This window comes from Sceloporus undulatus, chromosome 4 (genome assembly GCF_019175285.1).
Source record: "Sceloporus undulatus isolate JIND9_A2432 ecotype Alabama chromosome 4, SceUnd_v1.1, whole genome shotgun sequence".
In the NCBI taxonomy this organism is placed as follows: Eukaryota; Metazoa; Chordata; class Lepidosauria; order Squamata; family Phrynosomatidae; genus Sceloporus; species Sceloporus undulatus.
In genome coordinates, this window is record NC_056525.1 from 212,349,156 (window position 1) to 212,366,052 (window position 16,897).

The window sequence follows — 16,897 nt, forward strand, 5'->3', positions numbered from 1 at the left end:
ACCTCTAATAAAACAACTCACAGGAATAAGAGGATTAAACTTCAGAGTCCTAATTTGTGGCTCTGGTTCGTTTCTTTTTTAAAAAGATCACCAACTGTTCTGTTCTCTGACTTTGTAATTAAGTATAGCTAAAATATGAAGTGCTGCTTATTCTAAAGCAGCTCACAGTGCAGCTTGTGTTGTATTCAACATGTAAATGTGTATGAAATGCAGGTTGGCTCCATATCTGTTTGTGGTTATTTTGACACTATCTTCTCCAGACGTCCTGCTTTTGGTTGCATTCTGGTTCTGTTTAAACCATTTCTTGCAAATCTGAATTGAATGTTTGAATTAATCTTCCTGAATTCCCAATGGTTACATATATTTAAGTCTCCATGATTATAAAAGAGCTTAAGCAGAAAATCTGGACTGCAATTACGATAAACTGGGGTAGTCCATAGAAGTAAAACAAGCCACCAATATCCTGTAATTTTTAAAGCTGTTTCTTTTCTCTCAAGGTTAGGCCAAGTCCCCTAATTATGCTTTGAACATAAGTGACAGAGAGTACCCCTGAGCATGTGTACATGTGAGTAAAATGTGTGAAGCAGGTCATCTTCACACATTCTCAAGACCAAACTATAAGTTTTTTTCAGTAACCAAACCAGAATTATCTTAACCAGAACTGGTTCTGGCTGCACTGTTGTTCACTTCACCCACATGCTGGTGTTCTAATATCATTAATAGCATTTATATGAGTGAGTACCAGGGACCCTTAAGACTTCTCATACACATATACAAAGAAGAAATATGCTGATGTGAGTTGACTTAACTGACAAGAGTATTTTAAATCCCCAGAGTAAACAGAAGCCACTACAACTCTCTGTGTCCCAGAAGGCTTTTAACTCTTCCTAATACATGATCAGTGGCAGTTTTGAAATACAAGAGACTAAAAAGCATCTCTGGAGAGGAAAACAAAAATGTGAAAATTAAACTGGCTGCATGAACACCCTAATGTCAGCCTCTTCCAAACTGATATCCTATGGATGTTTTGCACAAGATCCACAGTCACTACTCAGCATGGCCATTCTCTGCATCATTCCTTTGTGCCACAAATCCCATAACATTTCCAATTCTGGTATAAATTAATTCACAGCGAGATAATTTTGAATTAAACTGAACGAAGTAGATTTTCGTAAAGCTAATTACAGCAATTTTCAGAGGAAATGAAGGCTTAAAAATTGCCTTGAGAACAATAAGTGCTTGGCAATTGCAGTGACATTTTTCCTCCAGAATCTGGTATCCTTTCTTGTGATTAGTACAGTACAAGTGAGAATGGCAACAAAATGTTCCTGTTAAAGGTCCCAGCCAACAAGCTAGTCTTACCCTGTTCCAAGGTATTTCATTCCACTCCCTCTACTTATTTCCATTATTTCCACAAGACCCACTCAATCAGCACCATGTGGCCACCAAGCTCTTAGTCAGGGATGCCAAGCTAGGTTGTTTCAGGGAATTCCTTGATCTTAGGGGCTCCTCCAAAACGTATTTTGAACGTTGCCCAAATTTGTGTTTCCCCCAGGCCTGTTGTTATTTCCTTGCACACAAATAGCGGAAAGTATTGGCGCTAGAAGAACTAAGATCAGAATTAGTATATATTGAAGACAGTATAGCCTACATGTACAATTTCAAAAGCCACTTAAAATTACAGACTGTGTATACCCCATTACTGAGTTATAGAAAACTAATAGTGTAGGGGTTTGAATGTTAAACTAGGGTTCTAGGAAACTGGGGTTAAAACACCTGCTAAACTATGGAAACCCACTAGTTGACTTTGGGAAAATCACACTCTCTCGGATTAAGAGGAAGACAGTGGCAAAATTCTTCTTACCAAGAAAGCCCATTGACAAGATCACCATATGTCAGAGTCAACTTAAGAAGCACAACAACAAATACCCTTTTCACATTTGAACGTTTTGTAATTTCCTTTAGAATTTTCTCTTATGTGATATTATTTTGCAGGTTCTTATTTTCCTCATCTCATGATCTGAATTTACCTTTTTCTTAGTATACTGGTCCTTTGAATACCCCAGAACATACTAACCCAGAATGTAGAATCTGTACGTTTAAACCGTTAAATCCAAAGTCAATTATAGTTAGCGTAAGCCCACTGAAAATAGACTCAAGATAGTCATGACAAAATTAAACCCTATTTATTTCAAAGGGTCTACTTTAAGTGTGATTGACTTTGAAATTAATCCAATTAATCCTCTAATAAAGCATTAGAAGATTTTGCTGCTATGATAGCCAGTAGGAGATAAGTGTTCATTTTAAAGCACTCACTGGCTGTAAAAAGGAAAACTTGCATTAATCAAAGGTAATGTTTTCTCAATGTTTCCCAAATTTACATCTCTTCTTACACTACAAGGAGAATTGCAGAACTTAATATTCCTTTGTTTTTTGTGGGGTTTTCGAGCTATGTGGCCATGGTCGCATAACCCGAAAACCCACAAAAAACTATGGATGCCGGCCATAAAAGCCTTCAACTTCACATTAATATCCCTTTTCTTTGGAATGTTATGGTTTTGAAGCGAATATAAAAAGCTCTAAGGCTGCATCTGCACTGCAGAAATAAATCAGCTTGACACCACTATAATTGCCACAGCTCAGTGCTATGGAATTCAGGGAACTGTAATTTGCTGTGGCATAAGAGAGAACGTGAAATGTCTCACAAAATTACAATTAACAGAATTCCACAGTATTGAGCTTTGGCTGTTAAAGTGCTGTAAAACTGGTTGATTTCTGCAGTGCAGATGCAGCCTGGGCTGAAATCCTGTTTGAAGGTGGCAGAGAATAAATATCTTACACAGTGTATTATGTTGGGGCAGTAGAAGCAGGTGCCTCCTACCCCAGTGGCATAATCAACATCGCCATGGAGTTACTATTACCAGACCTTCGACTCTGAATCTGACTTCTCTGTTTTTCTACTGACAAGACTCCAACTGTGACCCCAACTCCTTCAGAGATGGCAACTTTGTATGAATTCGTAACGCTATGTTTACTGTAGTTAAACAGTAGCACAAGTAATTTTATGACAACTATGCTAATCATCAAGATATTTAGCTTGAGAGAACATAAACCATAGAGCCCCGATGGTACAGTGGTTAAATGCTTGTACTGCAGCCACTCATTCACAAACCATAAGGTTGTAAGTTCAATACCAGCCAGGAGCTCAGGCTCGGCACAGGCTTGCATCCTTCCGTCGCTAAAAGGAATACCCAGATATTAGCTTATACTTTGTAAACCACGTAGAGAGTGCTTAAGTGCACTGATAAGCAGTATAGAAATGTACTTGCAATTGCTATAAAATGTATTTATTTAATTAAAAATTCTGATGGTAATAGTACAAGTGGCTTGTTCATCTCACTGCCATGCAGTTTCATTGAGGAAGAAAAATGTATGCCTTGACAAAAAAGGGAAACATGGAAAATAAAGATGGACAAATGACATGTGCTTACTACCATAATCTAAAATAACTCCAGAGTCATGCCTTTTGCACTTTTTGAATGGGTGTAAATCACAAATGTTACAGATAGATTTTGATTGTTATGTAAATTAAAAAAGAGTTCATCTAACTCTTTAACTGCAGCAGATCTAGCAGTTAGTTATTATCTTTCTATATACAGAAATATAGTTCAAGTTTGAACTATGAAATTTACAAAAAAACCCAATAACTCCAAAATAAGTGTGTGTGTGTGTGCGCACGCTCATGTGTGTTATGTGCCTTTAAGTTGTTTTCTACCTTTGGCAAGCCTACAATGAACCTATCATGGGGTTTTCTTGGCATGAGTTGATCTGAGGAGGTTTACCGTTGCCTTCTTCTGAGGCTGAGAGCATGTGACATGCCCCAAGGTCACCCAGTGGACCTCAGTTGGGAATTGAACCCTGGTCTCCAGAATCATAGGGGAAGGAACAAAGAAATTTGTAAAATATGATACCCCTTGTTCGTACTTGCATTTCCTTCTGAAATAAAAAGATGATGTAAAATAAACTTCAGAAATTGTGTTGCAGAAAATTCTATATTACATGTTTGGCACATAAACAACAGTCAAGACAGTGGGTAGGATCTATTATTTCCTCCTACTAGTGAAGCCACTTATTAGAGGGCCACTTAAGTTGGTCTTTCTAAGAAGGTTTGGGAGAGAATTTTTGCCAGTTCTTCTGTGCACTTGCAACCTGCAACTCAAGTTCCCATTCTCATTCTCCAACCCTTGAAACATATTTTTGTGGGGAGGCTATCTAAATAAGGAAACCCAATCTCCATACTCTACCTAAAAATACTAGACTGGATAAGCAGTCTTTCTTGAAGGAAAGGAATCCTTCTACCTACAGGGATAGATTCTGGATCTAATCAGAAGGAATGAGTTGCTGCTCAGGGTTAGGAGGGTGTCAGGGGGTTCTTTGCAGAGATGAATCAGTGGATCGGAAGCAGCATGTATATCCTTCATTTCTCTTATTGATTCTTCCCATAACAACTTTTTTTTGGGGGGGGGACTTTTATGTCTGATCTTCCTACTGATTCAATTCTGCAAATGTAAGAATTCCATATTGGCTGCACCTAGGGTTTCCATAACCCGCCTGCAGGCGGGACTGCCCCGGTTTTAGTGGAACCGGCCCGGTCCCAGTCCGGTTTTGCCAATTCATGGGTTGGGGCCCAGATTTTGGCTTCGTTGCGGGCTGGGTGGTGTTCCTCCTCCTCCTCCACGCGCTCCCACAGCGGCCACCCACCTCCTCCTCCCCTACCTCCTTCTCTTTTGGCCGCGCAGCTGTGCAGCCTGCCCTCTTCCTCCTCAGTTTTTGTGCACATGGCGTGCAGCACACCTACCTCCTCCTCCTCCTCCTCCTCTGCACGGCTGCGCCACTTGCAGCACTTCCGCAGGGCTGCGGCCAGTGCCAGCTTGTGCTTGCCCTACTTGCGCATGTGCACAGAGGCATATGGAGTGCTCATCCCCTTCAGGCTGGCTGGCCAATGGCAGAAGGGCGGGAGCGGGGCTGTTTCCAGCCCCAGCCCACCATTGGCCAGCCTCAGAGCCTTGGAGGAGGAGGAGGAGTGAGCCTCTGGGCGGGAAAAGAGCCCTTTCTTTGCGCATGGCACCAAGGAGGAAGAAGAAGAGACAGAGGAGGAGGAGGAGAAGGAGAAGAAGGAGGAGGAAGAAGTAAGAGGAAGAAGGGGAGGAGGATGAGGAAGAGGAGGAGGAGGAGGAGGAAGAAGAGGAGGATAAGGAAGAGGAGGAGGAGGAAGACGTAAGAGGAAGAAGGGGAGGAGGATGAGGAAGAAGAGGAGGAGGAAGAAGTAAGAGGAAGAGGAGGAGGAGGAGGAGGAGGAGGAGGAGGAGGAGGAGGTGGGTGCCCATTTCCAAAGGTTTATTTTCCTCAAGGTGTCTTTTTTGTGTATTTTTGGTGCTTTTAATGCTAACAGGTCTGCCTTGTTTTAAAAATGATAGTGATGATGAAGGAATGGAGGGAGGGGTGTGTTTGGCCAGAAAGGGAAGTGTATTTCTGCCATCTGTCTAGGATTAATGCCAAAATGTCCTCCATTTTGATCATGCCCAAGAAACATGCATTTATATTAACATTATTTTTAAAAATCATCAATTTTTTTCACGTGTCCTCCATTTTAAAAATGTGCCCTACATTTGAAAATGTTGCCCTACATTTGTCCCGGTTTGGAGGTCGACTTATGGCAACCCTAGTTGCACCAAATGTAATAGTGCCCTTAGAATGTGTTCTGCATCCTGTCTCTACCCGCTCTCCCCATCCAATTCCTCTAGACAACAGTACTGCATATCAGGCCATGCTTTACTGAACTGCTAACATTTCAAAAACATACATTTCATATGGCCTGTAAATTTTCATATAGCTGCTCATGCAAAAGGTTCCATTAATTCCAGATGAACTTGTGCAAAAATAAATGACTGCATGATAATTTCCAGTGCCAACATGTGAAATGCAAGAATCATCTCCATTAAGTGTTTAAAAATATCCTGAGGCTGCAAAAATTGTGCTATTTTTTCCCCCAGAGATAACCTTTCACATTCAGTATCCTGCCAGGAAAACACATGTAGCATCTCAGCAATGTATGTTTCTAATGCTATTTCAGTATAAAAAAGGTAATCTAAATTAGTGGGACCTTATTGTGCTTCGATTTAACATATATAAAAAACTACAAAATGGTAAATAGTTTTGTACTCTGGGATAATCAGATGTGTCCTCAGTGATCCTTTGAAAAACTGACTAGCTGATTTGTGGCAAGTGCCCAATTATTTTCAGCTCAAACTGATGCAGATTGTTGGGGCATTCCCCCTTCCCACCACACACACACACACACACACACACACACACACACACACAGACACATCTTAAGAACACATGGAAGCAAATGGAACTGAATATTTGTGAGGTTCTGATATCATCTTCATCAGTTCTAAAAACACTTTCATTTTTTAAAACTAGAAACCACATGTGTCCTGCTGTGCATATGAGCTGCAACATTTTCTCTATTTTGTAATCTTGCAAGCAATTTACAACCCTAGTATATCTTAAAACACTCTGCACTAAATTCAGAAGTAAGATGATACCATTGATCAGGATCCTATGGTGAAGTCTCAATTGATGGAAGCAGCTCTGTCACCAAATGCAGAAAGGGAGTAAAGTAATTTCAACCTCCCACAAAATACTATTTCAAAGGAATACATTGTTTCTTTTGTTGGTGGATTTAAGGTTTCTTTTAGGATTTTTTAAAAAAATTCCACACTATTTATAGAGAGACTTTGGCCTGTTACAGACAGCCAAAATAAAGCTGCTTCGAGTCACAGTGGAGGTATGGTGTTTCAATGATGCATGTGTCCTAAGAGTCCAGAAGTCGCACCAAAGCCACGCTCCAGCCCTAAGGACTGGAGTATGGCTTTGGTGTGGCTTCTGGACTCTTAGGACGCATGCATCATTGAAACACCATACCTCCACTGTGACTCGAAGCAGCTTTATTTTGGCTGTCTGTAACAGGCCTTTGTAACTCCACAGTGAGGCAAATGAAGCTCCCAGGTTCAGTTCCCAGAGAACTGGTGGAGCAGTGGTTAAATGCCTGTACTGCAGCCACTCACTCAAAACCATAAAGTTGCAAGTTCAATACCAGCGAAAGGGCTCAAGCTCAACTCAGGCTTGCATCCTTCCGAAGTCTCTAAAATGAGTACCCAGATTGTTTGGAGCAATCAGCTTACACTTTGTAAACTGCTTAGACACTGTTAGTTCAGTATGAAGTAGTATATAAATGAAGCTGTTTGTTTTTGTTAACTGGTGCCATTCAGAGAAGGCAGTACAGTCAGCCCTTCATATTTGCAGCTTTGACTTTTGCTAATTTGATTATTCACAGATTTGATTAATATGTTCTCTCTAGGAATCTCTAGTTCCTCCAGCATGACTCTATGGGCAACATCTGTCAGAAGTCATGCTGGAGAACTTAGAGATTCCTAGAGAGAACACTTATCTAGGCATTTGTTGGCCCTGCAGCAAAATTCTATGGCCAACCTCTGGCAGATTTTGACCACAGAATTACCCTTGAGGACCTAGAGATTCCTAGAAAGGTGTCCTCTCAGGTTAAAAAATACTGGGTTTTTTATTTACAGTTTTTCCACTTTCACAAGGGTCTTGTCCCCGAAACCCAGCAAATGTGGAGGGCCCACTGTATTTGGCTGACTTAACTGCACAGGTCAGACTCCCCAACTACCTATTCTGTGTAAACAGGGGTCATTTCACACACTGGCTACAAAGACATTTGGCTTTATCACTGACTGTACAGGGATCAACAACCAAACCTCTCTCTTTCTAGCAACTGCACTTATATACATGGAAAATGGGGCTAGCAATAGTCTTGATAGATATATATTTTCTAGAGGACCAGAATCAGGCCCACGATGTTCTGTGTGTGTATGTTCAATGGGAGTGGTGTATCTGTTTTGGATTTTAGTCCAAACCTAAAAGCTATACATGACACCTATTCAGGAGATAGGTTCCAGCACCTTGGATAACCTCCTTTAAAATTCTGACCAAAACCCAGAGTCTATGCTACATCGAAAAGGGAGCCACCAGCAAGCACTGTGCATGTGTGTTGTGGGATTCCCAAAAGCAACAGGTTGGCACTATGGACAGAATGCTGGACAAGGCAGGCCTTTCACTTTCCTCCTTATGCCCTTTTAACAAATGTGCTTATCATAAGATAAAACACTGTAAAAAGTGCATTGTTTTCTTAGGTATATTTTGAAGCCAGATATTATAGTTAAAATATAACAGACATAAAAGCTCTAAATGTTTTCTCAAACAAAGTAATTTCAAAGCAGTCTGCCACAAGCTTTGGACTGCGCTATTGTTTAAAATGGCCAAAAGAGCTGCTCACCAACTTTTGACAGTTAAATATAGTTAGTCCCCTTAATCAGATGGCACTCCTTTCAAGTATGATAGGCAAGAACTGATGTTGTCATGCAGCATGTCTCACATACAGCGCAGTGTCTTTTGGTACTTAGAACAGTTGTTCTCCTGGGATTACAACACAACAGGAAGACAGCCCCATGAGATCAAAACTTGTTAGCAGATCCACAGATGGCATGAGCAGGGTCCTCTGGAATGAAAGCCTCCAGGTGTTCAATTGGATGCCACTTTGATACCACAGCCTGCTAAATCTCAAATTTCTTTTTCCCTTTAGGCAGCTCTGAACATGGTTCCCAGAATTTAGCATTCTTGGCTGGTTCCATTTCCTCTCAGTTATGGCAAAGTAAGTATGAACAACCAGTTCTCCTTTCCAATATTATTTTTTATTTAAACTACTTATCAATTGTTAGCTAAATCGTTATATTTTATTTATAATGACTGCTAATCCCTGAATATTTTTCAAGCTAAGCAGCAATTAAAAACTGCCAGAGTACTGGTTAACTCTAAAACAACAGTCCATTCTTTAACATTCATGTTAATTTTTAAGACTACATAGAGTTAACAATAGTTATGAAGTTCTGAAGGAATAGTGATTATCAAAGTAGCATAAAAGAAACAATATGAATAAAAAATTGCACTTTTAGGACGTCGTAATCAAAATGCCTCAAGGAATAGGGATCAATAATATTTGTGGCGTGTGTTTTTGCCATCACTTTTTATTTCATTGCATGATGTGTAGGCATTATTAGCTACAGGGAGCAAACAAGAGATAAGGAGCTAGATCTGGAAGTATGCATGGCAATATATAATCACAACTAAAAGTTCTGCAGTAATGCATTTTTATTAGAAAAATCCTCAAACCACACTGCGTATGTATATTAGCTGCTGCCTATAATGCAACAACTAAAGCAGCCTAAATGGCCTTTTATTTTTCACAAAAGTTCTCTCATTAAATGTTAATCCAATCAGCATATACAGGGTGGGGAGGGCACTCACGCTGAGACTCAACAGATCTACAGGGCCAAAATAAAAGGCTAAAAATGATGTAACATTTAAATTTCTGTTTTTAAATGATACTGCAAATATGGCCCATTACTAATGTTAACCAATCATTATAAAATGGAAGAATTACCTTCAGTCTAAAATGCTTCTTCATACCACTCAAGGACAGTGCCAAAAGTGTATATATACACAAAACTTGCTGCAAAGTCCTTCCTAGTGATCCACTCCTTTGAATTTTCAGATTCTTGCCTGCTCTGCTACTTTCTGAATCTGTATGCACAGCCCAGATCTCTACCTTATTTGGCTGCCAAGCCTATTACAGTGAGCAAACAATGCCTTCTCTGTCAGAAGAGAGAATGAATAGTATCACAAAGACACTCCTCTCATGTACAGCTCTGGACTTTCCCCCCTCCTCCCCCCTGCCCCAAAAGCAATCTAACTAGGGTGAGGAAAGAGGGAAGAAATTACTATTATATTTTACTGTACCCTGTGCCACTGTGTCAACCATCATTGCTAAAATGGAAACGAAAGTGTAAAGATGCTTTCTTTTCACACCCAGTCTTAGATTTAGTGATGGAATGCGACTGCTAGCTTTACACTTTCATTCCAACTGACTGACTGTACAAACAAACATCTGGAGCATCCATTATGACTCTAGAAAATTTGCTTCAGCCCATCAAGAGCAAAACAAAAGAGCAAGAAGAAAATCCCACAGAGTGTCAGCAGAATGTGGATAAATCTTTCTGCTGCTCTCTGTTTTGAAATGGATTTGATTTTTGAAGAGACACCATACCTCTGTAATAGAGTATTTCTATTATGAAAGATAGAGCAAGAATCTGAAGTGGAATTTGGGTGATGGAAAGCAGATGAATAAATCTGTGCATGACTGGGGGCTTGCTTAGCTCCTTAAAAGGAAAGCAACTCATCTTATATTAAATACAAATTATTCTGGGGATATAGAACACCTGCTATACAATTAATATGTTGGCTGATCTTCTACGCATTACAGCACCTAAGTGGTGGGGAAATAGTTTCTCTCTCTCTCTGTTGTGTGTGTCAATCAAGGCTAAGGACTTTTTCCTATATTAATAATATCTCATTATAAAGAGAGTTTGTTATTGTTAAGCATGCTTCCAAACAGTGTTGTGGTTGTTTCTTCTGACAACAGGATCACACCCGAGATATGCTCTATACCTACCCAGTGTATGCTGATTTCATGGTGTCTGTATGCTTTTGTACTCAATTAAACCCATGCAGTTGCTATTTGATTATCTCAGAGCAATCCCTTACATTTTCCAGGAAAGAAAACTGCCTGAAGCTGACTGAGAGAACCACCAGATGCTACAGACAAACAGTGGATGGCTTTTTGCCATCCTGTCCTATTTGAAAGTTTCCCAGGGGCATTTGGCTGGCCACTCTTGGAAGACAGAATGTGAGATTAGATGGACCTTTGGCTAGACCCAGCAAAGCATTTCACATGAAATCAGCCACAGCTCTTCCAGGCTCAGTTTCTGCCAATTCTGTAGCTTTTTCAAGCAGCCCTTAATTTCAAACGCTCAAAAGGCTTCACAGCACAGCTTTTTATGTACATTTATTTAGCAACAACTGTTCAACTCCACAAAATGGACACAACTTCAGAGCCAATATGATTCCCAGAGGGCCAGTGTCAATTATGTTTGGCATGTTCATTAAATGGCAACTCATTTAATGATCTCAATGGAGGCCCTCTGTTTCTCTCCAATAAATTCCTAGCCTGATACATACATACAATTTGTAGGTAATCATTTACAAACAAATGGGTTCTCGAACAGATCAGATCAGACCAGAGCTCTCTTTGGAAGCGAAGATGATCAAGTTGAGACTATCATACTTTGGCCACATAATGCAAAGGCACAGATCAGTAGAGAACAATAATACTAGGAAAAGTAGAGGGTAGAAGAAAGAGGGGAAGACCACAAACCAGATGGATAGACTCGATCAGGGGGGCTGTGGGAAATGACTTGCAGGACATGGGCAAAGTAGTGGAGGACAGGAATTCTTGGAGATGTCTCATCCACAGGATTGCCATGAGTCGAAGGCAACTCGAGGGCAGCTAACAACAAATTTACAAATAACTGGTCAGTTGACATTAACTACATTTTAATGTCTAATCATTTTACATTACTATAATGTTTCAGTTATCAGTAGCAGAAGGGTTTAGAATTGTAATGAGTTACTTAAAAACTTCCCCCCCCCCCATACTTTGTTTCCATAGGCCTATTTATCTTGTTCCTGTTCATTATAGCAACAATGTGGATCCTCGGTAACTAGTGGGGTTTGGTTCCAGGACCCACTCTGGATATCAAAATCTGTGGATGCTCAACTCCCACTAAATAAAAGGGCATCATAAAATGATTTCTGTTACATAAGATGGCAAAAGGAATTTATATTTTTGAAGGAATTTATATTTTTATATTTTTTGAAATATTTTCAAGCTGTGGATGGTTGAATCTATGAATAAAGAATCCATGGATAAGAGGACCAAGTGTATATTAACTATACAAAACACAAAGGATTTTCTAGAACCATTGACCTATGCCATTTCATAGAAAACTTTGGTTATTCACCATACATACCACACTTTTTACTTCTTTTAAAAGCCTTGCTTACAATCCATTATAAAAATGGGGGGGGGGGGCCTATGCTACAAGGAAAACAGTACATGTACATCTGATTATATTGAATTCAACTTGTACAATTCAATAAATGAGAAAGGTAAATAACATAAATCTTATGAAGAATCGGGAAACATTGTATTGCTTGAGGCAAAGCAGAGCTAGTTTTTTTCCCTCAAGGTCAAGTCTAATCATGGTAATGTTGCCTCTTTATGCCCCAATAGAGCTCAAGGACGTAACATGCAGAATTAAGTAAGCATTGAGAAGCATGGAATAGTCAGTGCTCTGGAACTTACATGTTGTTTATTAAAACCATTTTTAAACTTGTGCATTGAACCTCTCTCTCTACTATACAACTGAAGAAATATTCAGCTCAACACAGCATGGTTAGATATATGACTTAACAGCATCCCATGAATGAAATTCCATGGATGCTTCCACATACACAGAAAAGTGGGGAAAGAAGGATGTTGTTGATTTCCTTATTACCATGCACTGTCCCACAACATCCAAATATCTGTTCTGGAATAGTGGAGGGCTTAAGGAGAGAGTGAGATGGGAGAAGGGACTCTGACTCTCTCAACCCCAATCATTGGAAAACAAAATCTTCTGCTGGAGAGACAGAGATCAAGAATATGTACACCTAGATTGGCAGCAGCTTTAAGAGATTCACGATGGAATCTTTTCCCTCCCAGCCTGAAGATGCCAAAGATAGAATCAGAGACCTTTTACACAAAACGTCACAGTCCAGTGCTCAAACCACTACACCATGCTGGCTGGCTCTGTTATAAAAGGAAAAATTGTCAATATTTTCATAAATTACATTGAATTTAATCTGAACATTCCTGTGACTTCAGAAGCTGAACTTCTTTCTGTAAATTCATAAATCTGTAAATTCTTCAACATCTGTTAAGTACTTCAAACTACCTTTTTCTTCACTGCTGAAACTTGGAAAAGCAATAATACTTTTTCAGTGGATTTCCACATGTTAAATAAGTTTGTGGACTCTTCAACACAATCTGGCTGCCAAATGTGACATGAAAGATTTTTTTATAAAAATAATTTCATTGAATCTGGCTGTGTTGTGCCATGGTGTAGAGACAGGATAGGATCAATACAGGTAAATAATGGAGGGGGAAAGTCCTTTCAGGCTGCATTGACACTGCAGAAATACACCAGTTTGACACCACTTTAATTTCTATGGCTCAGTGCAGTGGAATTCTGGAAATTGTAGTTTTGTGAGACATATAGTTTTCTCCATCAAAGAGCTCTGGTGCTACAACAAACTACAAATTCCAGTAATCCATAGCATTGAGCCATGGCAGTTGGAGTGGTGTCACATGTCAAACTGGATTATTTCTGCAGTGCAGATGCAGTCTCAGAAAACAAATTAAAATAAGATGCATCCTAATGGATTCTAAATCTCTGGTGTATCTAAAGGCCATTAGTAACACATTAATACACATTGAGATGTATTATCATAAATTATTAATAAGGCCATTATTGTACACATAAGACTTTTGTTGACCTTCAATGTTGCATTATATTCCAATGGTTTAAAAGCAATTCTTAGATTATGGGAGTCTCAGTGGCTGACAAATAAGCAAAGACAGCAAATTTTATAGACAGAATTGTAGCAATGATATTTCCTGCTGTTGAATATTAGTATATTTAGAATAAATTTGGTATTTTCTTGACAATAATAAATGTTGTGCTGCCTTCATTTATTTTAGTGCTTCAGAAACAATCCTTTTTTATACAGATTGTATGTATCTACACACCCTGCACATTCCATGTGTACACTACGTCCAGGGACGTAGCCAGGATTTTAGGAAGGGGGGGGTCCAGACTAAGTGCCACCATTATAATGGGGCTTGGGCGCGGAGGCGCAGCAGCACGTATCATTCATTTTTCTAATGGAAGGGGGGGGTCCGGACCCCAAGAATCCCCCCTTGGCTACGTCCCTGCTAAATCCCACTGTCCTCAATTAAAAATCCAGTCATCATAGCATAAATAGTCGCATACAGACCTATGCTATTCTGAGCCATATACCTTCCTCAACCTACTGTAAAGCCCCAAAGCCACCTCATACAGGCATTCCATGCTTCAAGGTTAGGAGACAAGATCGGAGAAGATCTGGCTGGAGATATAATGATGATATCACCACTGGGATCAACAGGGGAATCTATCTCACCTTCTTTCCAGTTAGGGACTCAAAAAGTCTTACAACAGTGCTTCTTTAAACATTATACAACATGTCTTTAACCTGGTTAGTGTGTTAGTGAGCAGGTGAGGGAAATGGGTCGGTGGGGAGGAATAGTTGTGGTCTACAAAGATCATTTTAATCTATCAGGGAGCTGAACTACATTGCTTGTGTATACCTGAACCTGAAGAAGGGACAGAATGGGGATTCTGTTAGTACTGTGTACTCCACTGCGTGGCAGAATCCCTGGCCGAGCTCACGGAACTGGTCTCAGAATTGGCGTTGGTGTCACACAGACTTTTGATCTTGGGTGATTTCAACATTGCATTTGAGACAAATTTGTCAGGTAAAGCTCGGGAGTTCATGGAATCCATGACAAAAACGAGCCTATTCCAACTGGTCTCAGAGCCAGTATATGCATCAGGTCCCACTCTTGATCTATCCTCAGCTCGGAGCATACAAATTTGTGGGTAGAGGTGATTAGCACCTCTGATTTGTCATGGACAGATAATTTTCTGGTCCAAGTTAGTGTCATGGCTACTATCTGTCCCATCAGAGGTAGTGGACCTATTAAGATGGTCCACCCTTGAAAACTAAGGGAGCCTCTAGAAAGCTTTAAAGTGTTATATGGCTGGTACCACTGATGACCCTGTTGAAGTCCTGCCCAATAGATGGAGTCAAGACCTGACCAGGGCTATTGACATGATCGCTCCCAAACGTCCTCTTCAACCTGTTACTAATAAAGCCCCATGGCATACAGGCAACCTCAGGGAGTTGAAATGGAAAGAACAATGACTGGAGAAAGCTCAGTCAGATGGCAGAAAACTCAAACCTATCCAGCAAGACACACTATAGAAAACATCTTTGTTCCTATAAGGTTGCCACCTTACATGCATCTTACAAAGAAAGCTTTCTACTCTGTACATATTGCAGCTGCAAATTCATGTCCAGCTGAACTGTTCAGGGTGGTGAGAAGTTTAACTCAGGTATTCTCCTCGCCCGAATCCAATTCTAGAACCTTCAACAGTTTGCTGTGATGCTACAAAGCCCTACATGGCCTTGGTCCAGTCTACTTGAAGGAACGCCTCCTCCCATATAATCCTTCCCATACACTCCGTTCCTCCGGGAAAAATCTTTTACATCCAAAAAAGACCAGATTGGCAGTGACCTCCCAGAGATCTTTTTCTGCTATGGCTCCTAAAGCTTGGAATGACCTGCTGGAAGAGATTCACCAATTATCCTCATTGGAGGCTTTTAAAAAAGTGACAAAAACCTTTCTCTTCCGGCAGGCCTTCCCTGAGTGATAACCACCCAGAACCGATTCTATCCATTCTTCCTACTATATCTTCTCGTCATTCACGGATTGTAGAATAATCTTGCAATGTTGCATATTGTTATATGTTTTAATCATGCCTTATGTTAATTTTATAGTTTGGGAGGGAGGGTTGTGTCAGGGTTTTGTGGGTTTTATTGCTTTTTACATTGTGTATCATATAAATGCTGCTGTTTCCCATCTCAATCCCCAAATGGAAGAGGCGGGATATAAATAAATATTTTATTATTATTTATTATTATTTTAATAAACACTTCACAGATAAAATCTCTCCAATAAACCAACTTAGATGTTGTCATTGTAGCAAAAGTTGACAATAGAGTGTCCAGAAACTCTGTGAGTAGGATTACACTGGATCAGTTCCAACTGGTGATTACCACCAATGTAGACAAGTTGCTGGGGCAAGTAAGGAAGACAACTTGTCCTCTCAATCCATCCTTCTTGGCTGGTCATCCAGGGAGGAGATGCAATTCAGTTTCAAACACAAAGAATCATTAATGCATCCTTCAGGGAGGGAATTTTTCCATCCTGTTTAAAAGAAGTGGTGATACAACCACTTCTTAAAAAGCCCTCTTGGATCCCTTGGACTTGATTTCTTTCTGAAACTTCTTCCTAGCCTTGAAGCACGCAATGTCCACGAGAGGCAGCTTTGGGGCTTTGCAGTAAGTTGTAGGGGGCCTTTGTAGCTCTATGGAGAGAAAGGGAATATCAACCCCACAACCCCCCCCCCCCCCAAAGCATGTTTCCACATATATAGGACAGTTGTATATGCAGAAGTCCTGAATTTTGGCTGTTTACTATGTATATTCTGGATAGGGATGGACAAAATAATCTATTTTTGGTCCATTTCACTTTCTTATGTGCTCATTCATAAATCTCTCATGTTTTTTTGTATTAATTAGGTTTTTTTTAAAAAAATGAGTATATACAGTGCGCCCGCGCCATACGCGGGCGCGCCATACGCGGACTTGAGCGTACGCGCTCAAGCCGCGGCACGCGCGGCGGGCAGAAGGGGCGGCACGTCCCATTCAATTGAATGGGCGCGCGCACCCGTTGCGCCCCGTGCGCGCCTGCGTCGCCGCACCACCGCGCACGAGCCCCATTGTTTCCAATGGGGCTTGAGCATAGGTGGAATTCGCCTTACGCGATGGGATCCGGAACGGATCCCCCGCGTAAGGCGAAGACGCACTGTATTACAAATTCTTAAATATGTTTTATATAAAAATATGCACTTAAATGCATTTTGACACT

General features: G+C 40.4%; 1 protein-coding gene across 10 annotated transcripts in view; it reads right to left on the reverse strand.

The window, feature by feature from the left end:
* Nucleotides 1-16,897, reverse strand: part of PAG1 (phosphoprotein membrane anchor with glycosphingolipid microdomains 1) — a 110,617-nt gene that overhangs the window by 39,222 nt on the left and 54,498 nt on the right. Inside the window, exon 1 of one of the 10 annotated variants that reach the window (XM_042464757.1) lies at nucleotides 9,587-9,704. The exons of the other annotated variants lie outside the window; for them this stretch is intronic. The gene's annotated coding sequence lies outside the window, so the exon portion shown is untranslated. Of the gene's footprint in view, nucleotides 1-9,586; nucleotides 9,705-16,897 lie in introns of those variants that run through there. 10 annotated transcript variants of the gene reach the window in all.